Genomic DNA, 20,395 nt, shown 5'->3' with positions numbered 1-20,395 from the left:
TTTCGTTATGTTTGTAAAATCTTGTAAAAAATTTAACTAATTAAAAATTTTGTTATAGAATTTACTAAAATATAATATATTAGTAACAGATAGAATAAACTACTAACTCCAACTCCATGGAACTATTTTCGTTGTTATTGAATCGTGTACATTTTAACGTTACCAGGTAATTAATTTTATTGAAATAATTGTAAAATTAATTTTATATACATGATAGCAGTCATTTATTGATTGTGGTTAAGGAGCCACTCCCTTAAAATGATAATTGTGGTAGGTAAATAATTAGATTGATACTCATTTGTGAAAATTAAATATTTAAATGATATGTCATGTATTATAACATAGGTAATGGAATATGAAATTATTAAGTTAAGAGTTTAGCGAATAGATAGAGAAGTGAGTTGTCATAATACGTAAATAGACAAAATATTGTACTAATTTATAATAGTAAAATTAATACACGTATTACGTATGTAATTTTGTTTTGTAATAAACACGGGCGATAGTGTATAATTACTTTTTTTGATAGTTATCGAGCTATTTTAGCTGAAATAAGTTCTAGACCACGAGATATTTTTGGGAGGATACAGTTTTAAATGATTTAGAAGTTCTCCAGGCGTAAACGGTTATGGGGCTTGGTAGATAAGAAGGTGGGAGATTAAAGAGTTTTCAACTTATTCTTCAGAAGCGTTATTTACAATGTCATGATGAGGTTGAAAGACATTGATTAGGTTAGAAGAAAAAGCTCTGACTTTTCTTCATTCTATTTGCACCAAGTATTATCTTCTTTTTTAAGAGGGAATTTATAGATTTTTGCTTTAAGCAATTCCGAGTTGCCTTCCAAAGAACCATTTTTGGAAGTAAGTGAGGAAACCCAAAAATTAAAATTTTCGTTTCCGAGTTGTTTTATAATTCGTTTTAGTTAAGATGTAAGATTATTAAATATATTTTTATTGGATAGAAATCTAGTGCGTTGCCAGATAGCTCTAGCACGTCTTATTTTTTGCTATTAGCTCACAGATGTTAATGGGAATCGGGAAGGAGTTTTGGTTTCTAGGAAAGGTTTTAATAGCTGAGCCCCAAGCAGCTGATTCGATTGTTTCTGTAAAACTTTGGACAGCATCTTCTATGTCATTTGAGTGCATAAGTCTAGAGCATGGTTCGAGTAAATTTTTAATAATATTGTGAGAACGACTGGGAATAAAAGTTATAAATATGTCTAAAGGGCGCTTACTTATTGACGTTGGCCAATAGGTTGGATCCGTGAGAGCTAGTATAGAGTATTTTTTTTAATTAGTATCTGAAGTAGGGTGCATCCTCTAGGATAAGTTGTGTGGCAGTGTAGCAGCTCCAGAATTCGTTAATGGCATTCAAGTATCCTACTATGAAATAGTGACCCAATGAGTTAAAAAAGTGTGCGTATTATATAAGTGTAATTTTATGTTTGGGTGGGAGTAAGTTACAGCGATAGTAACAAGTATATGATTTAATTTAATAGTTTAAATTGCTGATTGTAAGAAGTTTTCTTGTACTTTTATTAATATAAATACTATAAAATCTATATTTTTTCTTTTATTATATAAAATTAAACCGACATCAGTGTACGAATAAAACAAAAAAGGAGTCAGTTTTTTACAAATAATATAATATATGATAATAATTAAATGATATAAAACATGTTTTTATTACTGTTCATTATGGATCCTCTAGTACTCTAAATACTTTGCAGATTTAGGCAGGATGTGGCTGACACCGTCGGCTATATATACAACACGACCGTATTGCAACACACTGGTTGTTGCCGGAATGTGCAGATAATATAGGCATAATGTAAAATAAATGTAGGATTCGCAGTTTTAAGTTACTGTTCCGTATTGAAACGCTATGCGAGTCGTTGCCGGAAACAGAAAGCAATGTTATTAAAATTATTAAACTAAAGATTAAGTTGGATACACTTTAAGATCTATTTGGAGTACCGTATTGCAATGGGTTTTTATTTGTTGTCGATTACTTGAATAGTTGACCTTATCGTGTCTCTAGATTTTATAAGCGTAGGAAGGCTGTGGTGTCTGTGCATATTGCACAGACCAGTATTTACATGTTTAGTGAGGGCTGTCTATTATTGTTGGAATTTTGATATGAAAATAATTTAATAGTTTTTATTTGACGAATTTGGTAGGCATGGCGATTTTGATTTGTTAGTGTTAACGATATTATATTTCATACATATTAATTAATTAAGTCGGTATATAGATTTCTAATTGTTGTAGGTGTTCATCGAGTTGAAAATTGGTTACGCGCTAACACTATCTGTAAACGGTTTATTAGTTTATGAGGGATAGATTATAGAGTGGCGCATGGTCGGCGGGCGGTGTCCGTGTAACGGTGTTCCGTTACAGAGTATTGAGATTTGAGAATTAAGTGTGCGTTGTAAAAATGTCTTTTAGAAATCAGAGCCAAATCTATTTTTTTTTTCATTTAGTACTGTGATGAGTTCGTTCTTGTGATTGGATAAGCTGTTGACGTTCCACGTACGGATGAGTAAGGTTGAGGTAAAAATTGACATTTGGCTTTAAGAGACAGTCGAGAATTGTAGTGAGGAGAGAAAATAATATGTTTATAAGCGATTTGAACTCGTTAAGGAACTTAAGGAATGTAGTTACTTACAAAATTATTTGGAGTTTAGGAAGAGTTATTTTGAGAGGCATCCTGCGTATATGATTTGGAAGATTTTGGAGGTGTATACAGTGGATGACGGCCGGTTTACTATGTTCTGCACGTAAAAAATAGCATCTCTCAAAGAAATTAAAAAACACCTTAACAACTCATCTTTATTGTCATATTATACTAAATATAAAAATTTTGATAAATCTAAAGAAATAAATTCTATATTAATAAATAATCAAATGTTAAATGCCACAGACGAACCGCATAATATCTCAAATATTTTCAACACTTTTTTCATTAATATAGGCAGTAAATTAGCTGAAAATAATACAGTAAACGATAATCCTATAGATGAAATCGTGGAACTCGTGGAAACTCGTATGATAACATTTTTAACGAAAAGGTAACGGAACAAGGTATCTTGCAAACTAAAAACTCTCAAAGATGATACAACTGCCGGATTTGATAAAATAACTGTACAATTATTAAAAACCATAATTAATTATATACTAGATCCACTTCTATATATATAGAAATATATAATCTGAGTATTAAATGCAGTTTATTTATTTATTTATTTATTACCTGCTAAATTTAAAATACCTGTAGTAGTTCCATTATTTAAAGAAGGAAATCGAACTTAAATAAATAACTTTGGACTAATATCAATGATTGGTAACTTTGCTAAACTGTTAGACAAAATCATCGAAAACAAATTAATGAAATACCTTAAATCTAACAATTTACTTTCAAAAAATCAATTTGGTTTTAGACCAGGTATAAGTACAGAGGACACATTAATAGAGTATTTAAGTTTATAAATAATTCTCTAGGCAATGGTGAAAAAACGTTAGCAATCTTCCTAGACTTAAAAAAAGCTTTTAACACAGTTAATCATAGTAAATTAATAAAAATTCTACCAAACTTTGGTATAACGAACAAAAGTCTACTTTGGTTTACTAGTTACCTAGAAAATAGAATAGAAGTAGTTAATATAAATGGTATAGTGTGTGAAGAAAAAAGTGTTTTCTGTGGTGTACCACAGGGAAATGTACATTGTTCTCTGGTACAAATTCCTATGTAGTAAATTGCGCCTAATAGATATATTATTTTTATGATAGTATAAAGCATACCTATATACATATATAAAGCATATAATAGCATTACCTAGAGGACACCACGAGGAGGCGACTATCACTGTCCTCCAAAAATGATTAAGTTAGGAAAAATTTAGTTAATACAAATAGAAAAATTAATTTAAAAAAATATATATATTATGAGATTAATAACAACTGTTTTAAATATTTTTGTTAGGTTAATTTATATAGCAAATAATAATAAAAAAATACAGTTACAAGTTATTTGCATAGTAATGAGACATCATCTTCGCACACTAAGCCCTAGTCAGTTCAGCTAGAGCAACCGTACAGCGCACACGTGCAGTTCATTGTTCCTGAGCTATGTTTATACATTATTCGTTAATCTTATCGGTTTACGATCTAATTTTTTTTCAAATTCAATATAAAGTCGCAGCAAACTTTCAACTCATACTATCAAATCACTTTAGCACCTTCAATCATCGCTACATCAAAAAAAGTAATATATTTAATTATTTAATTAATTAATTAATAACAAGAGAGGAAAAATTATCTATACCAGTCACTCCAGGCATCGTTAACGCGGTGACCTTTGGACTGCAAACCAGATAACCGCACCATGCAATCTAATCCGCCTAAAAGTAAACAAGCTAAAACGGTACAACCAATTAAGATAGTTAATAATCAAGTGATTAACAACGTTCTTCCATTATCAAGCCCCGAATGGCAGCAACAACAAAAACCTTCGAAACGTAATCTCCCCTGTTCACCAAATAGCCCGATCAATAACCAAGAGAAAAAATCAAAATTTTTTTCCTCACCAAACCGATTCTCCGTATTATCTGAAAATGAACCAGATACAATTGATAACGATGACACTAATAATCAAAATGAATCCTCAATCACACAAATAAACAAAAAAGACCAACCACCACCAATATATGTAAAAGGAATACTTAACTTTTCTAATCTTAGAAATGCAATTGGCGATCTAATTGGGCAGGATAGCTTCACTTGCAAATCAACTACCACGCATCTAAAAATACAACCAGACACTCCTGATAACTACAGAACACTTATACACTTTCTAAAAAACGAAAAAGCAGAATACCATACCTTTCAACCTCAGTCAGATAAATCACTCAGAGCAGTTATAAAAAATATTCATCATACAACCGAACCCACTGAAATCACTTCTGCTCTAGAAGAGATCGGCTTTACCGTAAGGCAAGTGAATAATATAAAACACCAAAAAAGCTCTACCATTATTTTTCGTTGATCTTGCTCCCGAAACTATAAGTAAGGAAATATTTAATATTACTTCCCTACTAAATACAAAAATCAAAGTAGAAGAACGTCACAAGCGCCGCGAAATTCCCCAATGCCTAAACTGTCAGACCTACGGCCACACAAGGAGCTACTGTTCTAATTCTCCTCGCTGTGTTAAATGTGGTGGGACTCATCCTACCGCAAACTGCACCAAATCACCTGAATTGCCGGCAAAATGCGCGCTCTGCAACGGCGAACACCCTGCAAGCTACAAAGGTTGTATTGTATACAAAGAGCTTCAGCAGCGTCGCCGCCAACCTTACAACTCAAGAAATAACAATCAGCAGCAACAACCACCACCAACCAATCACCATTCGCAGTCCATCAACCAGCCAACACCACATCCATCGACACAAATTCCAAGAACTCAACGTCACTCATACGCAGAAGTGGCAGCTACTAATACAGGTAACACACCACCGCCAAACTTCCCCGACACCCAACAAACATCTAGCATTGATAACAATGTACTAACTAAATTTTTAGAAGACTTCAAATGCATAATAAACCCACTTATCTCTCTCCTCACAACAATCATGACCAATCTTTTAAATGTCAAACACAACATATAACTCATTTACCAACAACTCTCTCACGATCCTCTCATGGAACGCAAATGGCCTAAAAAATCACAAAGACGAATTCTTAATCACTCTACAAGAAAAAGAATTGATATTGCATTAATATCTGAAACGCACTTTACAAACAACTACTCACTCAACCTACCAGGTTTCCGCTCATATCAAACTAACCACTCAGATGGAACTGCACATGCAGGTGCTGCTATTTATGTTAGATCATCACTTGCATCGCACCAACTTACTAATTTTCAAACAGACTACATCCAGTCTTGCGCGGTATCCATATCAATTAATAGTATTCCCATCTCAATAGCAGCTATATAATGTCCTCCCAAACACGCCATACATTCAAATCAATTCGATCTTTATTTTCATACACTTGGTCATAACTTCATAGTTGGTGGCGATATAAATGCCAAACATATTCAATGGGGATGCCGCACCACAAATCCGAGAGGAAACTCACTCTTACAAAGTATCACTCACAATACCCTACGAGTCATCTCACCTCCCAACCCCACCTATTGGCCAACGTCTCCTAAAAAGAGACCGTATATTTTAGATATATTTATAACAAAAATCCCTAGCACGCTCCACTCTTCGATTATAAATCTCCATGCTCCATGCTCAGATCATTCCCCCATTCTACTCACAATAGACTGCCAGCCTTTGCCCAATCAATACAATACACCACCGTTACATTCTCAAATCAACTGGGAAAACTTTCAAGAATTAATCCTACAAAAAACTAGTCTAAAAGTCCGGCTGAAAACCACAGCTGACATTGATGACGCGGTAAATCTCTTAACATCCAATATACAAACCTCAGCATGGGAATCAGCTCTACCATCGAAACCACACACACCCACCGCAATTCTTCCTTTATATATACGTACCCTTATTGTACAAAAACGTCGCGCTCGCTGTTTATGGCAAAGAACTAAATACCCGGCTGATAAATGCCACTATAATGCACTCGCGCAAAATCTCAAACGCATCCTAGCAAATTATCGAAATGAATCTTACACTAACCACTTAAAATCACTTACGACAAAAGACGGTTCTCTCTGGAAGGCAACGAAACAACTTCTTCGCGTGCATAACCCCCCAGCTATCCTACGCGACGCCAGTGGCAATTGGGTACACTCTGACATGGACAAAGCTAATATATTTGCAAACCACCTCGCTGACACATTCCAACCACACAATACCATCCTTCTACCGGAAAAAATCAATGAAGTTGAGCGATTTCTTGACATACCGTTACAAATGTCCCTTCCTCCTAAACACTTCTCTCCAGCTGAGGTAAAATATACAATTTCGAAATTTCCCCGAAAAAAGTCTCCCGGATACGACCTAATAACAGCAGAAGTACTTAACCAGCTCCCCAAAAAAGTTATCATACTTTTGACCTACATATATAATTCGATGCTCAGACTATCCTACTTCCCATTACTATGGAAGTATTCCTCTGTTATACTTATCCTGAAACCAAAAAAACCTCCAGACTGTCCATCATCCTACAGACCAATAAGTTTGGTACCAATACTATCAAAAGTTTTTGAAAAAATGCTTCTAAAAAGACTTATTAAAATCGTTGAAGAAACAAAAGCTTTACCCGACTCACAATTTGGTTTTCGTAGCAAACATTCCACCATCCATCAAATTCACAGAATAGTAGACAAGATATCTTTCTCCTTAGAGGAAAAACAATACTGTACAGGTGCTTTTCTTGACGTTTCCCAAGCGTTTGACCGCGTCTGGCACGCAGGTCTACTGCTCAAATTGTAGCTCATTCTACCAGCTAGCTACTACCTGATTCTAAAATCCTACCTAGAAGATCGCTTCTTCTCGGTACGTTACGGATCATCCACCTCCCCACCGAAACCAATCAACGCAGGAGTCCCTCAAGGTGCAGTCACTGCTCCTCTTTTATTCAACATTTTCATATCTGACCAACCAACAATACCCACTTCCCTTGTTGGTGATTTTTCCGATGATAAGGCAATAATAACCAGCAATATCGACCCAATCACTGCCTCCCTCAACATCCAAGAACATCTCTCCCTCCTCGAACAATGGTATAAGGAATGGGGAGTTAAAATTAATGAATCTAAATCCATACATTCCACCTTCACTCTTAGGAAGAAAAAATGTCCACCTATCATCCTTAATGAACAAATTCTACCTGTCGCACCATGCATTCGCTACCTAGGCATCACCATCGATCAACGTCTCACCTGGGCACCACATATACGTAACAAACTCTTAACCCTAAACGATCGTTTTCGTCTTCTCCGTTCTCTTCTTACTTCTCATCATATAAAATTATCCACTAAATTATTGATATATAAACTCTACTTAAAACCAATTTGGACGTACGGAATCCAATTATGGGGCTCCGCAAAACCTACAAATGTCAACCGTATCCAGCGTTTCCAGTCCAAAGTCCTCCGCGCTTTAACCAAAGCACCCTTCTACGTATCAAATCATACATTACATAACGACCTAAACATCTCTCCTGTCAACGATGTAGCTAAGACCTTCTACAGACGTTTTAATTTCAACCTACAAAACCACAAAAATCCTTTAATCAAAGAACTTGCGTCTATAAATATACCCGGCAATCCACAAAAAAGGTTGAAAAGGCGGTGGTGTAGGGACCTATTAGTCTAGACCAATCTAACTCCTTTTGTTCTTCTTTCTATATCTACCTTTGCTATTTCCACTTATCCTTCCTTATAATATTCTCTAACATTGTTTAACACTTTTTTTTCTCATCTTGAACTGTAAAAGTGCCTTCACTGGAAGGTATCTTTAATCCGTCCTTCACGCCATAGTTATCTATTTCATCAATTTCACTTATTGTTCAAAATTTATGTAACAGATTGTGGAAATATAAATAAAGTAATAAAAAAAAAAAAAGCCCTAGTAATAGTGGTTTCATTGTATTGTTGAATAATTTTTTTTTTTTTATTTGTTGTTTTGAAAGTTATACGGTTTATTTATACTATTAATTTTTATATAAATTTCAGATTGTAATTAATAATTTATACAAAAAATTATAAATATGGGGATGAGGTATAAAAAAGCTTTGATTAAAATGATCGTGAAAAGATTCACAGGCATTCGTTGTAAGAGTTAATGTTGCAGAAGCTGATACCCATATATTCGGAGGAAAGTCAGCAAATAAAATATATGTGTTTAAAATATATTGTCTAAGTCGATCATCTTTAGGCATCATAGCCATTAATTCATAGTTAAAATAATCGCTAACATTTTCAGGCTCTAAAAATACCATTTCAAACACATATAATAACAGTACAGGATAGATACAAGTAAATTGTTAAATATATTTAAAAAAGGTACAATAGCAATAATAATATTAATACCGTTACGCACGAGTTGAACGAATCAACGCGATGTAATTGTATGACAACGTCAAAAATATTTACACGTAAAAAAAATTCAAAATGACCTTATAGGTACGAGCTGAGTATTTGATACATTAGAAAAAAAAAATTGAGTGGCACTCGGAGACTGTCGCGGTAAAGCTATTGTATATAAATGTTGTAGCTATGTATCATGTAATTATAACTATTTTTGAGCACGGCCACCGAAAACCGTCCGTCACTACGCTAGGCACGCAATATCTATAGATATAGTATCTATATCCGTGGTGTATAGATCTCTGTGTGAATCTATCACATGTATAGTCTGTACTTCGATAATACAAGCTTCGGAGCACGATTAAAGATATACTGGTTAGTGGTTACACAACTGATATATAAAATAATACGAATTTGTGGCTCCTTCCGTTATGTCACGATAAGGCTTCCAACTAATGTATGTAGAATTAATGCCTGGCGATTCTAGCGGAAATGTACGATAACTAACAGTTATCGTATATTCAATATTATCACGATTATAGGTATTATACAGAAATCATGTAAATTGTTTCGACTTTTTTCCACCAGGAGCGCTTAAACTTAATTCTACATGCATTTTCACGACTGCACGGGAAAGGCCATTTTTGTTCGATTAGTTGTGTAACCAGTATATCTTTAATCGTACTTCGGAGCCTACCTTTTACAGTTTTACCACTTGTACCAATAACTACTATTACGTCCTTATCTAATATGAAGCAAAATCCATATTGTGTTTATTGTTAATAAACAAACATACAATAATAAAGATATGATAATTGACATAAACGATAATTTATATCAAATATGCCGGTTACTGTTACACATAGACATAGTTTATTGCTCAAAACGCCCCAAGAAGGATGTAGTTAAAAGATTGGAGCCATATAAATAAATAAAAATGTATAAAATTTTTAGTTGCTTAATTTATTACAAACATTTCAAAAACCGTAAATAAAAGAAATATAGTATTTGTATTTTTTGAATTTTTTTGTGAGACAGCCCCCCCCCCCTTACAAAAATCATGACTACGCCACTGCGTGATCATTGTCCCTTCTGCCGCCATCGCCGTTGTTGCCGTCATCTTGTGGCTGGTTGGCCACGCAGTTGCACTTCTTGCAGTCACCTTTATGTTTCTTGTCGCTACCGTCGCCACCTTTTTCACTTTCACCTTCGACGGATTTTTCGCTTTGACACCCAGGGATCATGGTTTTGTCGTGGGTGTCCTGTCCAGGATCAATCACGGTTGGTGCAACTTCCACTGCTGCAGCATTTAATGTGGACGGCTGTGTCTGCTGCTGCGCAGTCGGGGACGGCGCCATCATCAGTGGCACGTGCAGGTGCATGCCAAGCGATTGGAAGAATCGCGACGGCTGCGCGAATTTTCTGCGTCTGGCGGTGAGCCTGGCGGAACCGAAAAGTCCGTCCACGATAGCGGGAACGCGTCTAAAGCGCTACATACCTCAACTGATGACCGATACGAATTCTTTACGCGCAGCTGCGGCGGCAACCACGTTGTCACCGCCGACGGGAACGAAGAAGGCGATAGCTCCAACGTTTGTTCGAGGATCTCGTTGATGGGGGCCAATACATCAAAATGGTTCTTGGGTGCCAGTGCGGGTGGCCTAGGCCAAATCTGACTGGTACTCAGTTTTCTACTTTGACGAACACCACTTGCAGTTCCGGGTCGAACCGAACGGTTTTCCGTTCACGATTGATGTCTGCACGATCATTATCCATCCTCTGAGTGAAATCAAAATACTAAAATCAATAACACGAGTATTTAATATGTATATAAAATAAACGATAAAAGTGAAAAAAAACTCGCTCTACCTTCCCTACACAATTGTAACGGTACGAGTAGTAACATGCACGTCCGGAGATAGCTGAACGACTAACATGTGTCGTAACCATCAGTACATAATTTACCGCTGCATCGTCTGCTGGGCAGAAATCTTTGCTATTGGTTATTAGAAATCGTCCCGATTATATCGGACAACAACAAAAATCGACTTCCGTTATCACGATTTGCGATAATGCATCCGGCCAGAAAATGTACCGTTTACCTACTCGTTTGGACCTTTAGGCCAATGGTTTACAAGCTATGCGAGAAATAGAGTTTAAGTATTCATCCTTGGCATTTATTTTTACTATGTGTTCATAATTTTTATATAAAATTTACAGACATACAATATACTTATTACTTATATATATTTTAGATTCTGAACGGAGTGATGAATGTATTGATTTTACAATGATGTGTGTTTTTTTTTTTATTTTTGTGTCTGTCATCACTTTTTGGAGTAGTGATAATGCTTCGATTTTTGACTTCAGCCCCTCTTTTAAAAGCAAATTTTTCTAGTTGCTCCTTTGGGGGGTCAAAAGTAAAAAATGTTCAATAGTTTTCAAAAGCGTCGGAAAAAACCCTGAAAAAATAACGGAAAACGGGAATTTTTACGCATAACCACTTATAGTGTCTATATAGTGTATAATATAAGATTTCAAGTCTTTTAAATTTGTAGTTTTAAATAAAAAAGATATTGGTGGAAACCCCATATCTGAACTTCTTTAAGTTAATATGGGTTATCATCATTTAAAAAAATTAGCAGAATCAGTGTTATGCATACCAATTGCCACTGCTACAGTTGAACATAGTTTGTAAATTATAGTGCAAAATTAATTTGAGTACAATGAGTTCTAGATCAGAACACTTGGTGCGCATGTGTCAGATGGGTAAATTTAAATATTATTATGTTCTGCTTTATAAAATACTGTTTTTATAATAAATTAATATTTCAGATCCATTAACATCATCTTCCATCCAATCTTCATTAAATAGTATTGTTAAAAGAAAATTATTCTGCATATCTAGTTCAGAAGTAGTATTGATTATAACGATTATTCATCTGATGAGTATGTACCGCCTCTTAATGACAAAAATGTATCTAGTTCTGAGTCTAATGATTCAATCATAATTGATAATATTGAAGCAAATTATAACACTTTAAAGTTTAAATGAACAAAGTATATCAAATGTAGAAAAAAATGATTTTGTGTCAGAAACTGATCAACTGCAACAAAATGAACAACGTTTACCAAATGCAGAAGAAAATGAATTTGTGCAACAAATTGGTCCTGTACAACAAAATAAAAGAGGACGTAAGAAAAATGAGGGTCTAAAAACTAGAAAACGATTATCAAATTCTAAAGCTTGGGTAAGAAATTAATGTTGAAAGAAAAAAAAAGAAAATTTTTCGAATATGTTAATACAAAAAATAAAATAATTAAAAAAAAGTCTTTATTATCGCCATATTCTTGTAGAATGAAATGTTTTGAAAAATTTTCCAGTGAAAACAGAGAAATCATTTAAAATAACTATTACAATTTACCGAGGGAAAGTCAACAACCGTTTATTGCATCGTCTGTCATTGAAATTGGTAAAAAAGTGCAAAGGATCAGAAAAACAAAGAAGTGGAGAGTAGAAGAAAATATATTAGATTATACGTTCTTTCAAAAGGAAGTGAAAGTATTAAAGTTTGTCAATTAATGTTCCTAAATACCTTATCAGTCACATTAAAACAAGTGAGGAATACCGTTGAAAAAAAAGATCAACTTATTCTGGTATGTACAAAGTTGACAATAGAGGTAAACATGTAAATCATACAAAAAACCAATGAAAATGATAAAGAAATTATTCGTAACCACATCAAAATATTCCTTTCTGTGGAAAGCCACTACTTAAGAGCCCACTCAGAAAAAACTTATTTAAACCCTAATTGATCTATATCTCAAATGTATAGATTATATGTCAGTTACTGTAAGGATTTAGATATAATTGCACTTAATGAAACTACATACAGAAAAATTTTTGTTGAAGAATTTAATATGTCATTCAAGAAACCATACAATAATGATACATGTCAGCAATGTGATAAATACGATATGATTATGAAATCAACTACAGATGAAGAAACACGAGAATTAGCTAAGTAGACAAAATTAAACATTTAGAAATGGCTGAAGAATCATACAAAGAAAAGAAAAAAGATAAATACCTAAGACTAACTCAAAAGTTGCAACTATTTCTTTCGACTTGCAAAAATGTCTTCCTACACCGATGTTGATATATGGTGTATCATTTTATAAGGGGCAACTATGGACACTCAACTTAACAATGTATGAAACCACTATTAATCAATCAAGACCTATTTGCTATTTGTGGGATGAGACGATTGCTGCAAGAGGAGGCCAGGAGATTGCATCATGTCTTTTCAAACACATTTTTGAGGAAGTGAAAGAAGATATTGAAATTATTAATTTTTTTTTTTATAGTGACTGTTTTCCGGGACAAAATCGCAATATTTATATGACTTTAATGATTGCAAGTTGTGAACATATGTCATGCCAAACAGAGACTATAATAGTTATATATATACAGTATATATATATATAGTTATGTATATTATATACATCCAACGAAAAAGGTATTAACTCGATTGTTTTCGTTTTTGAGTTACGACTGTATTCCGATAAAGAATCATTTTCTCTGTCGATTACGAAAATGATTGTATCTTTATCTATCCCAAAGAAATTATAAAATAATATTTTATAATCTCCCAATATGACAGTTTCCAAAGAATAAAGTCGTATCTCGAGTTACGACCTCTTTGAAAAAAATATTTTCCGCCGAAAAAGGTAGTATGTTTAGATAAGAATTTAAAAATAAACGCAAATAGTAAATACCACTGGGTATTAAAGCATAATAGATGGTAATACTATTATTATACTATTAATATTATTTGTCACATAATAAATATGATGATAAACACTGATTACAAAAATTTACTCATACTCCATAATAATTTATATATTGTTAATGTGTTAAAAATTAAAAATCACAACATCAAATTATAATAATATTCATTATAATAATGTACAATGATGGATCAGTCGTCAAAAGTAAGTACACCTACATTATTATCATAATTTATAGTAAGAGTATTGTAAACTTACCTAAGTCTGTTTTATATAAAAATATTTTTGTTAATGGACATATCAATGTCATATTTATTTATTGAAATAAATTTATATTTAAAAGTGACATTTCATGTTAAATTGTATTATTATTATTATTTTTGTTGTTTTACATTAGCTATCAGATCATCAACATATAATAACACTAACACTTCTTGTAATTTAATAATATTGTAGTTCTAGACTTCTGGAATCTGGAGTGAAATAATGTTTTAAATTTAGCTACTAAATATTATTATTAAATAAATAATTGAAAACTATGCTATCAAAATTAAAAATAATAATATTGTAATATTTTTTTAGGATGAACATTTAAATCTGAGTGATTCTGATTTATCTTCCACTTCTAGTATATAAGATACCTATGTGTATGGAAATATATGATGATGAATATTATAAATTTGTGGAAAAAGAGGTAAATATTTTGTATACATTTTTCAGTTATACTTAAATAAAAATATTTTCTTAACTTATTATAGGATTTTAAAGTACCACCTGAGATCCAAACTAATGCTATCTGTTCTCCCATAATACATTATGGTAAAAACAGTTCAACATTATTTGAAAATACAGAGGTAAATATTTTGGATTACTTTTTTAGTTTTAATTAAACAAAAATAATTTTCAAACTTGAATATACAGGACACTTTTCATTAGGTCTATAATCCTATAGGTCAATAATATTATATCAAAATATTGAGGAACCATTATTATCAGCGGAAACAGAGGTAAATAGTTATTGTATTATAAAACAACATATTCAAAAGCTTGATCAATATAAAATTGAAAATGTATGATCATTGTAAATTACATTTCTGTTTTATGTTATATTTATATATTATAATTTATAATATTTATTAATATTATTATTATTATATTATATAGTACTTAATACTTGTGCATAATAATAATTATTTACATTTCTGTTCTAAAATAAAATTATGGTGATGAATAATGTTATTGATTATTGTTATTGGTCTATTAAAAAATGTATAATATTATTATAAAATATTTATTTTACATTTTGTCAGGTGCAAACCCAGAGTGAAACAAAAAAAAGAAATATAACCCCAAAAGAGAAGTTAACAAGAAAACGGACAAGAAATGAAGGGGGATGGATAGAAGGGGCGTCGTTCATAACCGCACACTTACAAAAACAGGTCGTCGTTTAAAACCGCACACTTTTATATCTTAATCCCGCATATGTTCGCCAAATTAAACCGTTCAATACCGCACACCAGTTAATTATATTTAATCAAAATCACAAAATAATTAAAATAAAACTTTCGGGATTATACGCAGATTGCTATATCTACACGTTTAAGAAATAAAATAATATTATACGATTATGGTTTTTATTTTCCAAATATTAGTACCTAATAAGTTAAAAACATTTAGTGTGATCGCGACTCTATTCTACTTCACATACATTTATAGTAATTTAACATCAAAATCGCATAATGGATGACGTGATACAAGTGTACACAAATAATAAAGGTGCGCAATCAATAATTTACCAAAAGTATTAATATCGACTTTTTCGTACAAATAAAAATTCCGGGGACTTAGTTTGGCGTTGCAATAATAAGTTATGCAGTGTTATGGTGACGACAAATTCAAATGTAAATGTATTTATTAAACAGAATAAAAGTGAACATCACCATGAAACGAATGAAATTAACCCAGAATTAAAAGAAATTTGATGTGCCATTAAACGTAAATCGCAATTGGATTTAAACAAAAAAACCTTTAAAAATTATAAGGCAAGAATTATGTACGTCTTCGGTAAGTGCAGATAATATTGATGCTATGAGACAGTCTATGTATCGTGAAAGACGGAAACTTCTATCCCCTGTACCTGTGTCACTTTCAGATGCTCTTTATAAGGTAAAGGAATCAAAAATCACACCAAATAATGGTGAACAATTTGTGTTTGTGAATGAGTCAACTCAAATAATTATAGTGACATGTAAAACAAATCTCCAATTTTTGTGCAATGAAATTGAATTTATATTAGCAGACGGAACTTTTACTTATTGCCCAAAACATTTTTACCAACAATATACCATCCACGGTGTTTGTAAACGATATTACGTACCACTTGTTTTTTATTTTTTGCCATCAAAAACAAAAGATATTTATAAACAAATGTGGGAAACATTAAAAGATTTATGTTTAAATAATGCCAATAGTATATTCCAGCCTTCTCTCTTACTATTAGATTTTGAACTTGGTGCTCACATTGCTGCTAAAGAAGTATTTCCTTTAATTATTATTAAAGCCTGTCGTTTCCATCTTGGTCAAGCATGGTACAGAAAAATCAGTTCCATTCCAATATTAAAAAAAAAACTACGACGATAAAAATTCACAATCTGGACTATGGTTAAAATTGGTTTTTGGTTTGCCTTATTTACCATCACATATGATTTCTGAGGCGTTTATTGAGATAATGGCTACTTGTCCAGAAGAAAAACAATATTACGATTTTGCTGATTACATATTGGATAATTATATTGAGACCAATCATTTTTCACCAATATTGTGGGCAGAAGAGCCCAATAAAAGATTTATGTGATCAGTGTGAAAAGTATAAGCTATCAACAACCGAAGAAAAAGTTGCACAGCAAACAAGTTATGACCTGCATTTAATGAATAATAATATAGTTAGGACAATTAAAAATGAAGATAAGGAACGTGGAATACTTGATCCTAAATTGTGTGTATCATCTTTTGATTTGCAAAAGGTTTTAACTGCACCACAAGGAGAGTCAAGCAGCTTTTATTTCAAAAGGAAGTTTGCTACCTATAATCTAACCGTATACGACATAGGAAAAAAGTCAGGGTATTGTTTCATGTAGAATGAATCTGAGGCTAAAAGGAGTGCAAACGAAATTGCCACTTGATTGATAAAATTTATGACTTCATTAAAACAAAAATATGGTACAACAGAATTTATTTTTTACTCCGACAATTGCGGTGGGCAAAGTCGGAATAGATTCATGTTTAGTATGTGGGAGTATGCTTCATTCTCTTTAAAAGTAAAAACAACCCATAGATTTCTTGAGAGAGGACATACCGAGACCGAAGAAGATAGTATGCATGTCTGAATAGAGAAGTCAAAAAAGGGAAAAATGATTTATGCCCCTTTACAATGGGTGACGTTAATCAGGTGCGCTAAAGTTACAGGTAATCCATACGTGGTAACAGAAATTGCAAATGAAGAGTTTTTAAACTTTAAACAGTTTAAACCAATTGTTGAAGACAAATCTTACAACTGGAAAACTGCAGTTGATGGAAGCCTGATTAAATGGAATCAAAGAGTTAATGGTCATCTCTGAAAAACCATTCATCTTAAACATAAAATATAACCTTACATCAAGTAATTTTATTACAATGGATTTGAAAAAAAAAGCGAGTTGGCAGACATCAGACTCGAAGTATACCAACACAAGCTTACAGTGAAAAACTTCCTGTAGAAAAAGCCAAGCTCAAAGATTTGTTGTCATTGTGTGAAATGGGTCTTGTCCCATTAACTTGACACGGCCCTAGCGCCTGCGCTTCTTCTCAGCCGTACACACTGCCACTCTGGCCCAGATAGGAGAATATTGAGGTTAAGCTGAAAAGACCGCGGTGGCTCATTGTTACGAGATTGTCACCCCAGTCTCGTGGGTCACGGGATCAAATCCCGTACCGTGCGTAATTTTTTCAACTTAATTCTCAATATCTCTCTTATGACCGGCCACATCACATGTGGTCGCGTCAAACCTACCATGATTTTTATAAATCTCTTATCTCTAAGTAGTAATTTTATTGAATATTGATGAATAACTTTGTTTTAATGTTAAAAGTATTTATTTTAAAAAATGATAATAATAATATTATTTTATTGGGTATAAAACAGTTAATTGTATTTAAAACAATACAATAATTTAGTATACAGTATTTTAAATATATTTTTTTAATAAATAACAATTACTGTTTATAATGAGAGTTTTTCATTTTCCAAAAAAGGTGAAGATGAGAGCTTTTATTTTCCCACGAAAAAATTCGTAAGTTGAGATACGACTTAAAATTTCCTACGAAAAGTATCTTAAGTCTGAAAAAATTTAAAGTTTTCAAAAATATTTAAAAATAATAATGATTTTTTAGAAAAATTCAAAAATTCATTTATGGTCACATATAGGCTAGATGCATAGTGATTTTCAAAATTATAAAAAAAAAAAATAGAATTACAAATAAACTTTGACTTTTGTTTTGCTTCTCCTGAACAATTGACAGAATGGAGTTAAAACCTTTTTCGTTGATTGTATCGTATTAATCATACATTTTTGCAGCCAGGTCATACACAAATGGAGGCTGATTCCATTCATGCACTTAAAGAAAAATTAAAAAAAATCTTTAGCAAGCATTTAAGTTACAAGAGACTAAGTAAATCTCACCAGGATGATACACCGCACTCCACCTATTAAAGTACAAGAAATGGTACCATCAGAATTTTTTAATATTAAAAAACTTCTTAGTACCTTACATGTTCACCGCAAGTTAAATAATAAAAATGAAGCTGTATCTTGGAATAAAATTAAATGGATTCAATACAGAACTAGTTCACCTGGACTAATGTGTTACAAGTACTCATTTAGCCAAGGTGAATTCTTGGAGGTACATTTAGAAAGAAAAAGTACTCGAAAATTTGTTGAAACAAATATTGTCTTGAACCTATTTCAACTACACCACTACCACTACCAACAGAAAAAATTAAAGACCTGAAATCACTAATGCCATACATTCATCCTAACAGCAGGCAATACTATGAAAGCTTTATGAATAATTTGGTTGAGGATAATCCAGAAAGCTCAGATGAAGACTGATTGTTTTTTATTTCTAATTTTTTTATTCTGTTAATTACAATTATTTTTAAAACTATTATGTATTAGTAAGAATACTATACTTACCTATTGTTTTTATTTGCACAATTATAAAGATGTTTATTTTGAATTTTTTTATAGGTAAAACAAAAGACAACATTGAATTAATTTACCATTTTATCTTTAACTAAGGAACTTAAAGACTAAAAACTGTTATTGATTTTCTTTAAAGAATTTTATTGTTAAAACAATTATTTCTAATCTTTTATTTTTTTAATTACAATTATTATATTTTAAAATATTGTGATAAAGTATTGTGTTATGTTTTAATTTCTACTACTTATTTTTAATACAATGTTGTGTATAAAAGATATTTTTATTTATGCAGTTGTATATTATTATTATGGCCAATGTCAGATAATATTAAAATATTTTTTTTATAGTTGGGCCAATGTCAATTTGTATTCTTTATTTTAGTTACTTTATTGTTAGTTTATCAAAGTAATTATGGAAAAAAGAAAAAGAAATTGAACCATAACAATTATATTATATTAAAATTTAAGAGACATTTTTAAAAATGTCCAATTTTAATAATAGAGTTTCCCAACAATGGGCATTTTTGACATTGGCCCTTCTTGCACCAAGCCACAGAATTACTTTTTGGAAAAATAAAAATAGTAAAATGTTAGAGCTATATCAGTTTTAAAAAATATTTATAGCAGTACCAACCATACAGGTAATATAATATTATTTTGTATAAAGTTTAAACTGTATTAACTTTATAAATTTGTTTCTTGTTATAGGTGGCTGTAGAAAGATTGTTTTCGTCATTAAGTTTATTATGAATGATTTATGGTCAAATATAGACATTTAGTAAAATACTAAAAATAAAAATAAAAGTGAAATGTATTTATACATTATAAAAATATAAGTTATGAAAAGTAGGATATTATTTTCTTGTTGTTATAATCCATAAACAATTTTGATAAATTTAACTATGAAAGTACATATTTAACATTCAACCTAATGTTCAGATTATATAAAGGTTATTGTTTTATTATTGTATTTTAATAAAAGTAATAAGACTAAAAAGCTTTAAGTTACAAAATATTACAATTGTCTAATGTCTTGATGTAATTTTAAGTCTACCAGTTGTTATTGATTAGTAAATAATAGACTTAAGTTTTTTCTTGATATTTTAAATTTTTTGTATTTAGGAGAAAAATTTGTAGTTGTTAGTCAAGTATGAACCCAAATAAAAAGGTGTTGTATTAAAAATACTTAATTTTTTTTTTATAAAAATCTTGTATATGAGCGGTTACCAAAGTCCAAAAATAGTTTATACCATTGATTTGTTTTAATTTGTAAATTTTTAAATGGTATCCAAGTACACGATA

The 20,395-nt window shown here is 31.8% G+C and overlaps 1 pseudogene; it reads left to right on the top strand.

Moving 5' to 3' along the window:
• Positions 1-11,789: 11,789 nt before the first annotated feature.
• Positions 11,790-13,092, top strand: LOC132924982 (uncharacterized; annotated as a pseudogene).
• Positions 13,093-20,395: the final 7,303 nt, after the last annotated feature.

The sequence above is a fragment of the Rhopalosiphum padi genome, chromosome 3, assembly GCF_020882245.1.
Source record: "Rhopalosiphum padi isolate XX-2018 chromosome 3, ASM2088224v1, whole genome shotgun sequence".
Classification (NCBI taxonomy): Eukaryota; Metazoa; Arthropoda; class Insecta; order Hemiptera; family Aphididae; genus Rhopalosiphum; species Rhopalosiphum padi.
Note: the sequence above shows the minus strand (reverse complement) of the source record. Positions and strands in the feature narration are given on the sequence as shown.